The 13138-nt window shown below is 33.7% G+C and overlaps 1 protein-coding gene across 1 annotated transcript in view; it reads left to right on the forward strand.

The window, feature by feature from the left end:
* DCC (DCC netrin 1 receptor) overlaps positions 1–13138 on the forward strand; it is a gene marked incomplete at both ends in the record, with an annotated part of 1188726 nt that overhangs the window by 872376 nt on the left and 303212 nt on the right. The gene's annotated exons all lie outside the window — the stretch shown is intronic.

Raw genomic sequence — 13138 nt, forward strand, 5'->3', positions numbered from 1 at the left:
TCCAGGGCAGTTCAGTGATGGCGGAGGGAAGTGACCCCGAGCTAGCTAATACACAGAAAAGTTCTGCTCAAATATAGTGTCTTGAATTCAATTCAAGTAGGTACAGATCCCTTGTATTGTTTTGTTTTTTTTTTAGTTACTGATTCCGTGATTGATTCATTATATAACTGTTCTCTGAGCATAGATAATGTCCAGGGGACAATGAATGAAAGTGTTTTGGGAAGGGTGAGAGGGTAGGAGCATAAGTATAAAGAAAGGAATGTTTCCTGATAATTCTTATAGTCTAATCTTTTTTTTTTTTGTCTAGAATTTGTAGGCTAGACTAGATATGTTTTTAAATTATATTAAAATAAGACAACATGTAATAATTCATGAGAGTCCCTCAAAAATAAAACTGTGTCTGTAATTTGGATAGAACCCATCTTCAGATAGCTCCTATCCTCCTTACTTTTTTGAAAAATACATGTTTTTAATTGGGGTAAAACATACATAACATAAAATTTACCATTTTAACGATTTTAAATGTACACTTTATAGGCATAGGTACATTTACATTGTTGTCCAGCCATCACCATTCATTTTCAGAACTCTTTTCATCTTCTCATCTGCATTATACCCATTGTATAATAATACTCCATTCCTCCCCTTCCTCCAGGCCCTGACAATGATCATTATACTTTCTGTTTCCTGACTTAGTTTATAAAAGAGTGAGGATACCAGTTCACAGAAAAATGTATTATTGCCTTTTCAATTTATCTTAATAGAGAAATAAAACACTTTTAAAACATTAGGTCTTCACTTTCACAGGGAAATGAAGGATTTAATGAACCCTAGTGGTTAAGAATATAGGAAGATGCTTTAACTGCCTGGAAGAAACTCCTCCCTTCCCATTATTGATACTGCTTTCAGAATACTTCTGTTCCAAAGTCCCACACTGATGTACTGTTTTTTTTTTAATCTACTGATAAAGCCATCTGTCGTAGTTAACAATAAAGAACCAGAAATATATGCATGAGATTATTCTGGAGTAACTTTGGGAAACATAATTTTGGTCACCAGCATGAGTTTTATATCCCATTATAATTTAGATCAGAGCTCCTAGCCAGTAGTTAAGTTGATCCTTTGATTTATTTTTGAAGTTCCAGTAAGTCAGCAGTTTTCCTCTTTTTTAGTGAAAACACAATAAATGGATAAACTCTGAATGGGAAGGATATTAAGACAGTAAAAAAATTTGGATAACCAATTTTTAAATAATATAAATGTATCATGCCATTTAAATACATTCTGCAAATAAGTTGAAGAGAATACTCTGGAAATTCTAAGCATATCTGTATATCATACTATCACTCATTTTCTTAGATACTTATCTCATGGTACTTTTCCAAGAAACGACATTTTTTTAAAGTGTGAGAAAAATAAATCCCCTATTGAAGATACAAAAGGCTGTGAAAAATATTTGTCTAGTTCTGCTTTTCCCAAATGATCTCTTTCTACAAAAGCATTTTGTAGTAAATACTATCTTTAAAACTTTTCAGTCTCTTGCCTTAGCATCATGATATACATTCCAAACCAGAACAACATACTCCATAAATTGGGTAACCGCATCCCCTACATTGTTACCTGAATTAATTTGAAGTAAAAATATAAATTGGTTTAGTGAAAGAAGAAAAATTTAGGAAGAGCTAGAAGTAAATCTAGGAACAGTCTTTATAAAGTGCCTATGTACGTAACTAAAGAATAGGGAATTAAGAACCATCGAAGGTGTCTATTACATGATTCGAATAAGTTAGAGACATGATTAAATCTCCATGTCCATATGAAATTTTATAGTGTAAACAGGGTAGAAAAACATTTTCTAGAAGTTCTCATCTTCATACTTAAAATACTTAAGTACATCATTTTTTGCTATTGTGTGTTTTGAGGTTATTATATTTTGCTCTTTCCAAATGTATTCTTGTCACTGCCACTTAGTATACCTGCACAAAGGCTATGACAAAGAGTCTAAATTATGTGATAGACTACCATTCTCTTCGGAGCTCTAGTCCTACTTTAATATCACCTTGTAATATGTACTTCATCACACACATTTCCGATGGATCCAATTCTGGTTGGCTCTGAAGGAAAAGCTCAAGCCATACATTTTTGAAAAGTGATAGGTTTAATAATGGGCTTAAATTAAATGAACCTAGGTCTAGTGATAAGGTCTCTGATTTTAATTTAGTTCGTGGAAGTTGCCCTTATAGTTGGAATGGTTGATTAGTTAGAGGACATGAAGAGATTCAGTCCTACCAGTAGGTAAAAGCAGTTGCTAACTATGTGATTTGATTTAAGAGATGTTGAAATATTCATTTAATTCACTAGTTTAGCTTAAAATGTTATTTATCTTACAAAACAACTGTTGAAAAACAAATCTTTCATCTGAAAGATTTAAGATATTAGCATAAGATATTAGCATTTAAGATATTAGCATAAGATATTTCTAAGAGCATCATCTTCATGATTCCTGAACATTTTATAGAAAGTACGCTACATATTGAATACAAATGCATGTTTCAAATACATTGAAAAGTATGTAATGGTAGGTTAAAAAGTATTGAAGAACAATTTTATATTTTCAGAAAATTAACTTGAGATCATATGACATATCTAATCTTAATGGAACTGGGAGAAATTACTTGTGTCTTCTACAAATAACTCTGTTCCGAGATAAACGATAAGAAGTTTTTTTGGTTTTTTTTTGTGTAGTAACTCAAGTTCCTCCGACTTAAACATTTCTCATCTTTCAGAGAAATCTGTTTGACAGACTGTTTTGTGTTTTAGCTGAGAGGCAGTAGCTATCAACTAGATCATTGTCTATTTTTACATGGGTAACGTTGAAGACACTCAAAAAGGATTTATATGTGAAGAAATGTTTCGTACTGACTTTAAACAATATGCATCCTTTACAAATATGAAGCTCACCATAGATTTTTATCTTTTATGCATAGATGAGTCTAAATGTTGCAAAGAATATATATATATATATGTCCATGGTGGTAGTATCAACATCTATTTCTCCAGAGATGTATATATTTCAATATTTGCAAGTTGAGTTTTCTTTTTTGTACTTCAAAGAAAGAAAAAAGCATATTTGTGTTTCATCTGAGTGCTAATCAAATCAAATTGAAATTAAATATCATGGTACTTAAAGGAAACATTGTTAGTTTAAACAAATCTCCAAATGGTCTCTTAATTTGGAAGTTTTAATAGAGAAAAGGCAATGAAGAATTTCAAGATTATTTCCATCAAAATCTTGGGTAAATTCTTTCATGTGTTTATTCATTCATACCTTCATTTGTTCATTTGTTTGTTTAATAATAAATATTCATTGAGTATATACCACGTGACAGACACTAGCTAAACACTTCAGCTCTGCTAGTTTAACAAGAGGCCTCTTTGCTTATCAGTCAGGAATCTCAACACCTCTATGAATGAGATCAAACAGATTTTCTGTTCTTATGGAAGAAATTAACTTCTCTACCAACGATAAAGGGAGCAGGTACTTGCCCCTTGCATATTGGTTAGTGATTGTTGGGGCATTTTCTGATTATCCTTAGCTTTGATGTAGTCAAAGAGATGTTCTGGGCGTATGAGATGCCAGGTCTAGAAAGCTGAACCTCAGCTACAGGTGGGACTGAATCTGCTCATTGTGCTACTGTCCTGGAACTGAAGCTGGTTGTGTCTGAGTCAGCAGGTGGAGGTTATCAGCTTGGAGAAAGGAGAAGTTGAAGGCCAGAGTTGAAATGCTCAGACTTTACGGGGCATTGAAATCCCTTAAGGCAGGTACTTGTTTAAAATGCAGAAACCCTTCCCCTCACCCTCCAACACACACACACTTCTGATTCAGTAGATCTCCTGTGTAGGAAACTTGTGTTTTCTGATAGCAGCCCAAATTGTATAAATGAGGATGATCTACAAATTCCACTATAATGAAGTCTAATTAGATCAGTGGTTTCAAACTTTTTAATACAATCCATTTCTAAGATCCATTTTTAAAAACAAAATTTTGCGTGGCATCTTGGTATAGTATGCAAAGGCAAAGATATGCAAAAGGAAAGATGCTGTCATTGGTCTTTCTGGGACGAGGGCAGGGGTGTGTTGGAGCCTGCTTATGCTGGTTCCTAAAATTAACTGTTAAGTTTTTAAGGAATTTTATGAGCCCATTGTTAAACACAATCATTGTTAAAATTAAATTATATAAACTTATGATTAAATAATTTCTGGTGAAAAAGATATAATTTGAAACCTATCACTTCCTCATTACTTTACTACATTTTACTCTTATCTATGCTTTGGGGTTATTTACATCCAGTTTGCACAATGGGAGTAATGTACAGTGGTGTGCTTTGTACATCTCTTCCCAGCTCTGCTATCAGCGACGTCACACTGATAGCTTGAAATTGCCCTTGTTGGGTGTATTTACATCACAGAAGTCAGCCAATGCTAAAAACGAAGTCTTTTTCTCCCAGAGAGCTAGTTTTTAAACATTTATTAGTATCCCATGAGACAAGGATGAGTGCCGGGAGGGCCAGTTTTTTAGCCTCACCCTCCCTTCCTTTAGTGGACTTTGAGACACCTCAGGAAAACAAAATAAAGAAGAAAAGCTGAACTAATTACATTGCAGCTATGAACATGAAGAGGTAAAAAAAAAATCAAGAAGGAATCGAGGAAAATCAAGTCTTTTACCATGAACACATGCATTTTACAAATCTGGTCATGAGACTGACACTATATTCATAATCCTAGGGAAAACAGCACAAAGGTAGATCCAAATAACCCTTCTGCTACTGGTTATCTTTTGTTTTCTTAGTCTCCTTTACATGATAATGATTAGTAAGATGGAGAGAGGCGATATACATACATATATATGTATATATGTGTGTGTTTGTGTGTCTATCTCTCTCTCTCTTTATATATATACATAGATCCACAAATTACACGATCATTGTTTAATCCAGAAAGTGGTCCATCCATCTTCAGTGGTTATGATGCATGAAAAACATCTTTGTGCCTTCTTTGAAATGAAAGTGACCATCTTTCATAATAAAACCACACTTAGAATTTACTTCAGCAGATTATAGGCTTTCTTCTTCTATAATGTACAGTTCTGTCTTTAGCATAAAATTCAGTATGCCCCCAGTATAGAAAAATTACACATTGCCTTTAATAATATCTTTATAATGAATAGAAATTATTTCATTAGTTATGAGTTATTCTAGCCTTTTAAAAATGATCCAAATTTTTTGTGTTATTTAGAAAACACAGTTGTTTTTTCTTAAGGGGTTTCAATATCTAATTTTTCATAAACATGTGCAGCCTTGTGTCTGTCACTTGGTCATTTGACCTGAAATTCAGGTCATTGAGGTAAACCATTTGAATTGCAGTATGATAAGCTAAATAGACCAGTGTGACTTTTTTTTTTTCTTATTTTGAATTATATATAAAGGAAGCAAATGCTTGCCTTACAAATCTTCACTTAAAATTACAAAATATTTTAAAATTCTGTATACAGAAATTCAGTTTAGAACAGTTGATTTCTATCAAATATTGTACGATTTCTCTCTATAATTGCTAGTAAGTACCTAGACTTTTAGAAATGTCTGCACAAGTGAATTCATGTAGCTTGAGGTCTGCTTTTCCCTGAGGCGCATGAAAAGTTTCTATTCTATTCTTAAATGGGTGTGCCTTTTTCTAAGAGTATTTTCTAGACTCCTAGTTTTGGTTTTAGAATTGATTTTTTCCCCCCATGCTGAGGAGGGCATGAATGTCAGGAACTTGACTATGGGATACAGTTTGACAGAGTGACACACACAGGAGTCAGATGTTATCAAGAAGAAAGCATACTTATTCTCTGACATGTAGGTCTTGTGAGAAACCGACACTGATGGGAAGTGATGCTCTTTAGCTAAAAGGGGGAGTATCTATCATGCTGTCACATCAGATTCGGTTCCAACTAAGTGAACACTTTTGTTATGATACTGTTCTTGGAAAATATACTTCTGAACATGCTCTTAGCTTTTTGGATAAGTCATAAATGGCCATAAAGTATATATAAAACAGTACCTGTCATAATAACCACATGATAAAAGAAATTTTTGCTTGTGGTAACTATTAATATCTGTATCTATGAAATGGACTATAAAGTCAGTAAGTACTTCAACAGTGCAGCACATCCTATTCTTACCTAATTCCAACAGTCAGCAGTCCTTTGCCTGACTTTGCAGAGAATTGTGACTAGTGATATAACTGGTTTGAAGGGGCTCTTTTCTTTAATGAACTTGAGACTTATTTCAGCTCTGAATTTTATATTTGAAGACTGATTTAACATGTGAGTATTAATTGACTTGAAACTTTTCAAAATGCGAGCCTTACACAAATTCTGTTTAATCCTCATGATGCTAGATGGATCTTCCAGTATTAAAAAAAAAAGAAGGCTAATCCACTCCACTTTCCCTCATCTATAGTCTCCTCTATCACATGCACAACAGCAACAGCAAGACAGAATCACCAAGAATTTATCATGAAACTGTAATTTTAATTTTGTTGACTTATAAAATAAGTGGCTGGTTCTGTAATTATCTGATATTTGGATCTCCTTTATAAATCATTCTTCTAGCTCATTCATGCCTGTACTCTTCTGGGGACAGTGAAATTTTTTCTCCCTAAGCAGCCATTTTTTGTCATTTGTAGGTCTAACTTCAGAAATTTATATTCACTTGTCATAATTATTTCCCCTGGGACTATAGGGAACAAATCTAGTGAGTCTAGTGGCTTTCTCTTATGGCACTACTCTGAATATTTGAAGATGTCTGTCAAGTCCCCCTTTCCTCCACAGATTTTTTTCTCGGTGTTAAATATCCTTAGTTTCTACAAATATTTCTCATTTGCTTGTCAGCTCCCGACTTGATATGTCATCTTCCTCTGCATAGTTTGTAGATGTCATTTGATTATTAATCATCCTGTTAGGGTACCTTCCTCATGTTAAATATTACATTATTATTTGTATAATATGCAATCACATTGATGGTGTAGGTGGTCACATCTTGTGGATTCATTATAGAGGTGATTCTCCACTAAAAAACCTTTAGGTATTTCATGACTTGTGCTTACAAACCGCATCTCCTTTACTCTGTTCATGCCAGCCTTTGTCTGATTTACAGGCAGGACTTCTTTATTTATCTTTTTTACATTTTGTCTCAGATGAAATCCATTACAACCTTTCAAGGTCCCGTGGAATCGTTATGCACTTACTCAACATCAGTGAACAAAGATTGGTTGTATAGTTGGTACATGTCAGGCAATGTGTAAGATGCTAATTCTGTGGTCCAGTTACTTCATACATCACCCAACTTCAATTGGCTTCCTTATTCCCAGCAATTTTCTCTCCCACTTTAATTTGTCCATCACCCCAGACCATATTATGGTTTCTCCCCCTTGAAGAAAATTTCATTAAAAACCTTAAATTCTAAAATCATCCTAAAAGCAACCTAAGTGTCCATCAACAAATGAATGGATAAAGAAGATGTGGCACAATATATACAATGGAATATTACTCAGCCACAAAAAGAAATGAAATTGAGTTATTTCTAGTGAAGTGGATGGACCTAGAGACTGTCATACAGAGTGAAGTAAGTCAGAAAGAGAAAAACAAATACCATATGCTAACACATATATATATGAAATCTAAAAAACAAACAAACAAAAACTGGTTCTGAAGAACCTAGGGGCAGGACAGGAGTAAAGACTCAGATGTAGAGAATGGACTTGAGGACACAGGGAGGGGGAGGGGTAAGCTGGGAGGAAGTGAGAGAGTGACATGGACATACATACACTACCAAACGTAAAATAGATAGCTAGTGGGAAGCAGCCACATAGCACAGGGAGATCAGCTCGGTGATCAGCTAGATCAGCTAGAGGGGTGGGATAGGGAGAGTGGGAGGGAGACACAAGAGGGAGGAGATATGGGAATACATGTTTGTGTATAGCTGATTCACTTTGTTATACAGCAGAAACTAAGACACCATTGTAAAGCAATTATACTCCAATAAAGATGTTTAAAAAAAAAAAGAAATGAAAACTATAGTAACATAAAATACATAAATAAATAAATAAAACCACGCTAAGTGGTGATTCTTCTTTCCTTTCAGACCTGTACTGTGTTCACTCTCAATGAACTGATTAACCTCATTAATACTTTTCCTTCATTACTTTGGTTCCATTTATCATTTTCCCCTTTATCTTGCTCTTACTTCCAAACTGGACCTTGTGTTTGATCATGTGACTAATCATATTCACCACCCTCAAGATTATTTATATTTTGTTTTGTTTTAACACTGCACCGTTTGTCTCTTATCAATCCTCTGAACTCTCTTGCCTGTTCCTAAGTCAAGCCAATGAGTTTTATGGGAGAAAATTCTACAATGACTGAAATACCTAGATCTAAAGGACCCTAAACAAGCCACTATTGCTCTTGTTGACAATTTCCAGTTCTTTCCATACAGTCATCATATCAGTTATTCATCTAATACTTCTTTAGTTTTCGCTAGAGTTCTCTGTGTCATGCACAAAAATGATTCAGAAATTTGTTCTGCTTTACACCAAAATCCACATTTTTGCCCATATCCAAAAGGTCAGTTAGTATGCAGGGCTCCATTAACCTAGCCCTGTTTCATCAAAGCTAAAGTTATATCAGGAAACAGTTTTTCTATACATTTTTAAAAAAGTAATTGAAGCGGTATATCATTTGGTATAATCATTTGGGTAATTATTATAGGTCCCCATTTCATCTCATTTCCTGTAGTTTCAGGGTCAATACGTTTGTCATATTCTCATTCAAAGCCACACAAAAGGAGCTGATAAAAAGGAAAATTGATCTCCTGTTTGGCTTCCTGGTTTTCCTACTGAACTGTGTCTGATTTTACTTAAAACTCTACTGAATTAATATTGGCACCAAACATGTGGACCATTGCCTATAACCTCATGATTGGTATAATACTCTTTTACGGGGAATAATACAAAGGTCAACACAAAAGCAATATACAAAAATGAAGTAAATATTTTTTTTACATTCTTTCTGGTCTCAAAATGTATTGGCCAATCATGGATTTTGTTTTGTTTTTGTTTTTGTTTGTTTGCTTCCCAAAGTCACACAAAACCTGGCCAAATGTACCACCAAAAAATTATAGGTATAACCTACAGAAAGTCATCCTTCTTTTAAACAGGGACTTAATGACCTATTTGGAATATGTCAAGTATTTGGAATATGTCAAATATTCAGAATATGTCAAATATTTACTTTAAAGATAAAATCATCCAAGCCCCCGATTTTAACTATATAAAATACACACATGTCTAAATTCCTCAGCAACTTAGTCATAAACCTGGAACCCAAACCTCAGTTGTCAGTGTCTACCTAAACTAGTACTTACTTTGTTCTATATGGAAAGAAATTCTCAAAGAACTGATAGTGCCTTTTAATTCCTAAATCTCTTGAAAAAAATAACAATTTGTTTCATTATGATTTGTTTAAAGTTGAAGCTTTTGATAATCGTATGGTCTGTTCCTCTCTTCTTCCTTATAAATATATTCATCTTATTACTTAGACAAGACAAATACGTGTGACAAAGGGAGAGTCACATAATTTTTGTTTGACAAACCTCACAAGTGTGTGGAAGGATGCCCTATAGATAGCCAATTTCCATTCTTTTCATTCTAATGTTAATGATGTTATTTAAAGTTATTGGATGCACAGCATCAAATGACATTCTTTCAAGTGACTTCATGACACAGAGGGTACATTGCATAAGGAATATCAAGTAGAGGTTCTCAGGTGTTTTTCCATTTAAAATGCAAAGGATGAAACGCAATTACTATTTATTATTTAGTTACCTAATGCCTGCCCATCATGTCTTTTTGAATTTGGCCCAGTAACTTATAATTAAAGGAATTATCCCTGCTGGATGTGGGCACAGATTCATATTATTTCTGTGAAAGCCTGTCTGCTGTCTCACTTTAATGAAAATGTAAACCTCTTAGAATGGCATGTGGTACCTAGAATTATTTTTCTTTTGTCTGAACAGAGTTGCAAGGGAAAAAACTGCTAGAAAAGCGAGTCCCTATTCCTTTCCATAAATTCTTCTCTTTCAAGCATGCATTTTCTTTTTTTGAAAGGATTGATGAGAAAAGTATGAAAATATTTATACCATACTGTAAGACCATAGATCATTAAAATGGAAACAAAACAACCAGCCTCCTCCCAATTATTTGGCTTTTTAAAATTTTTGGTAAAATATAATAACACAAAATTGACCATTTTAACCATTCTTAACTGTACACTTCATTGGTATTAAGTACATTCATGTTATGTTGCAACCATCACCAATATCTATCTCCTGAACTTTTTCATCATCCCAAACAAAACTCTATATTCATTAAACAGTAACTCCCCCTTCCCTTCTCCCTTCAAACTCTGGTAACCACTGTTCTACTTTGTCTCCATGAATTTGCTTATTCCTGGTACCTCATGTAAGTATAATCATACAATATTTGCCCTTTTGTATCTGGCTTATTTCACTTAGCATAATGTTTTTGAGATTCAAGCATATTATTGTGTTGTCACAGTAACTTGTTCCTTTTTATTGCTAAATATAATTTCATTATATAGATGTACTGAATATGTTTATTCATCCTCCTATTGGTGGATTTGGATTGTTTCCAGGCTAGGGCTATTATAAATAAAACAGCTACAACATTCTTAAATAAGTATTCCATTGACATAAACTTTCTCTTGGATGAGTATCTAGAAGTAGAACTACTGGTTCAGAATTCAGATATATGTCTTACTTGATTAGAAACACTTTTCCAAAATAGTTTTGCCAATTTGAATTCCCACCAGCAGTGTGCGGAAGTTCCAGTTGTCCAGTCTTAACCAACACAGGTATTGTGAGACTTGTTAATTTTAGCAATCTAATGGATGTATAGTCATGTCTCATTGTGGCTTGAATTTGTATTTCTCTGATAACTAAAGATGTCGAACGTCTTTTGATGTTAATTGGCCATTTGAGCATTTTTCCCATTAAAGCTGGGTTGTTAATCTACTAAATTATTGATTTGTTGAACTTCTTTAACATTTTGGAAACAACTCCTGGTCAGATTTTTGGATTGGGAATATTTTCTCCACATCTGAGGCTTGCTTTTTCAGTTTCTTATTGTTGTCTTTTGATGAGGAGATGTTTCTAATTTTGATGAAGCTCATCACTGTATTTTTCTTTCAGTTTTAATACCTTGTTTGACCTGTCTAAAAAACCTTTGTTTACCTCATGTATGAAGATATTCTTTTATGTTTTACTGCCGTTTACATTAAGGTCTATGATCCACTTGAATTAATTTTTATGTGTAGATTGAGGAAGAGGCCAAGCTTCTTTTCTTCTTTTTCTTTATATAGATAGCCAGTTTTATTAGCACCATTTGTTAAAACACTCCCCTTTTCTCATTGAATTATTTAGTGCCTTTGTTGAAAGACAATCGACATATATGTTTATGTCTACTTCTGGACCCTATTCTGTTTCACAGATCTATTTGTTTTTCCTTTTGCTAATACCGTGTTGTCTTAGTCACTGTACCCTTAGAGCTTGATTTGTCATTGGGTAGTATAAGTCCTCCAGCATTGTTGTACTTCTTCTTCAAGATAGATCATTTTTACTTATATTCCTTTTTAGACTATTATTCTCCAAAAGAACATGTGATCTTAGTAGAGAAATGATCTAGATTCAGTTGGCAATCTCTACTAGATTATCCTTCGTAATTAAATAAGGCAAGACCCATAAAGTAACTTTTTGCCCAATATGTGTATACGTGGGTGAATGAGATAAAGCAAGATGAGGGCTAATGTTTTGAGGTGCTTTTATGCCTTTTCTTTCCAGATCTTGTTATATTTAAATGTAATTTTCACAACAAACTCTATGAGATAGTTTTTACTATCTCTATTAGTAGATGTATAAAGTGATGGTCAGAGAAGTAATCTGTTCACGTGATTCAGCTGGATTTTCTTTCATTCTTGATGATCACGGCCGGTCAGCAGTCATCCTGAGTGATCATGTGGGGTTGACAACTACACTTTTAGCTAGATACAGGTCTTCCTAGCCACCAGTTGTTACACTGAAAAAAAAAAATATATATATATATATATATAATCCAGAGAACAGTTTTAATAACTCTATGACAGTTCAATGGGCCTTCCATAAAAATTATATCCAGAAGTACTTTATAAGTGATTGGTTATGAGAGAAGTCAAATTCTGATTCTCATTTTTTTTTTTTAAATATAAACAGACAGTATCCACATAGTTTATTTCTCACAGTTCTTCTGACAAATGAACATTATTCAAGAACATACTGTACACACAGATAAGAAGAAGCATACAAAATGTTTTAAATGATGCACAACAAAATCCAGCAGTATAAAAGAATGCATGTGAACTCTTGCTCACTGCACAGGCTAAATTTAATCACTTGTTTAAATAGTAATAAAAATACAATCTTTTATGGATCTTGTGCAGACTACAAAAGAGGGAAATTATTACCATATATATGATTTTTCTATTAGGCAGTTTTCTTCAATGAGTTGCACTGACAACTCCAAATACAGAGGCAGAAGGCTGTGTATTTTAAAGGAATTAATGTTGTGAATTAGAGACTTTACACGGTTACTACCACTGGCACTTTTCACCATAGTTTTTACACATCACATGATCATCTTATATAACATTACATTTAAAAAATATATCTGAGTGACAATTTCATAACATTCACACACCATGAGTTGGTTAAGGAAGCAATGTCACAGTTGCCTCCTGTAGTGCTTCACTGTTGGTAATAAGGATAGTTCATTGTGGTTAAAAGAAATTAGACATCAATATGGTTAAGCAGCTCCAATTTACTAAAGGCCATCAGCGGCCACCACTGGGACAGTGAGTTCTTTTAAAGTGTATATATCCTAGAAGCAAACACCATCATTGGTTAAAACTTTGTCTAAGGTAGTCAGTTTCTGTGCTGGAAACTATTTTCACAAAACTGAAAGCTACTAAACTGTTTTAATATAA

This window comes from Hyperoodon ampullatus (assembly GCF_949752795.1).
Source record: "Hyperoodon ampullatus genome assembly, chromosome: 13".
NCBI classification, from domain to species: Eukaryota; Metazoa; Chordata; class Mammalia; order Artiodactyla; family Ziphiidae; genus Hyperoodon; species Hyperoodon ampullatus.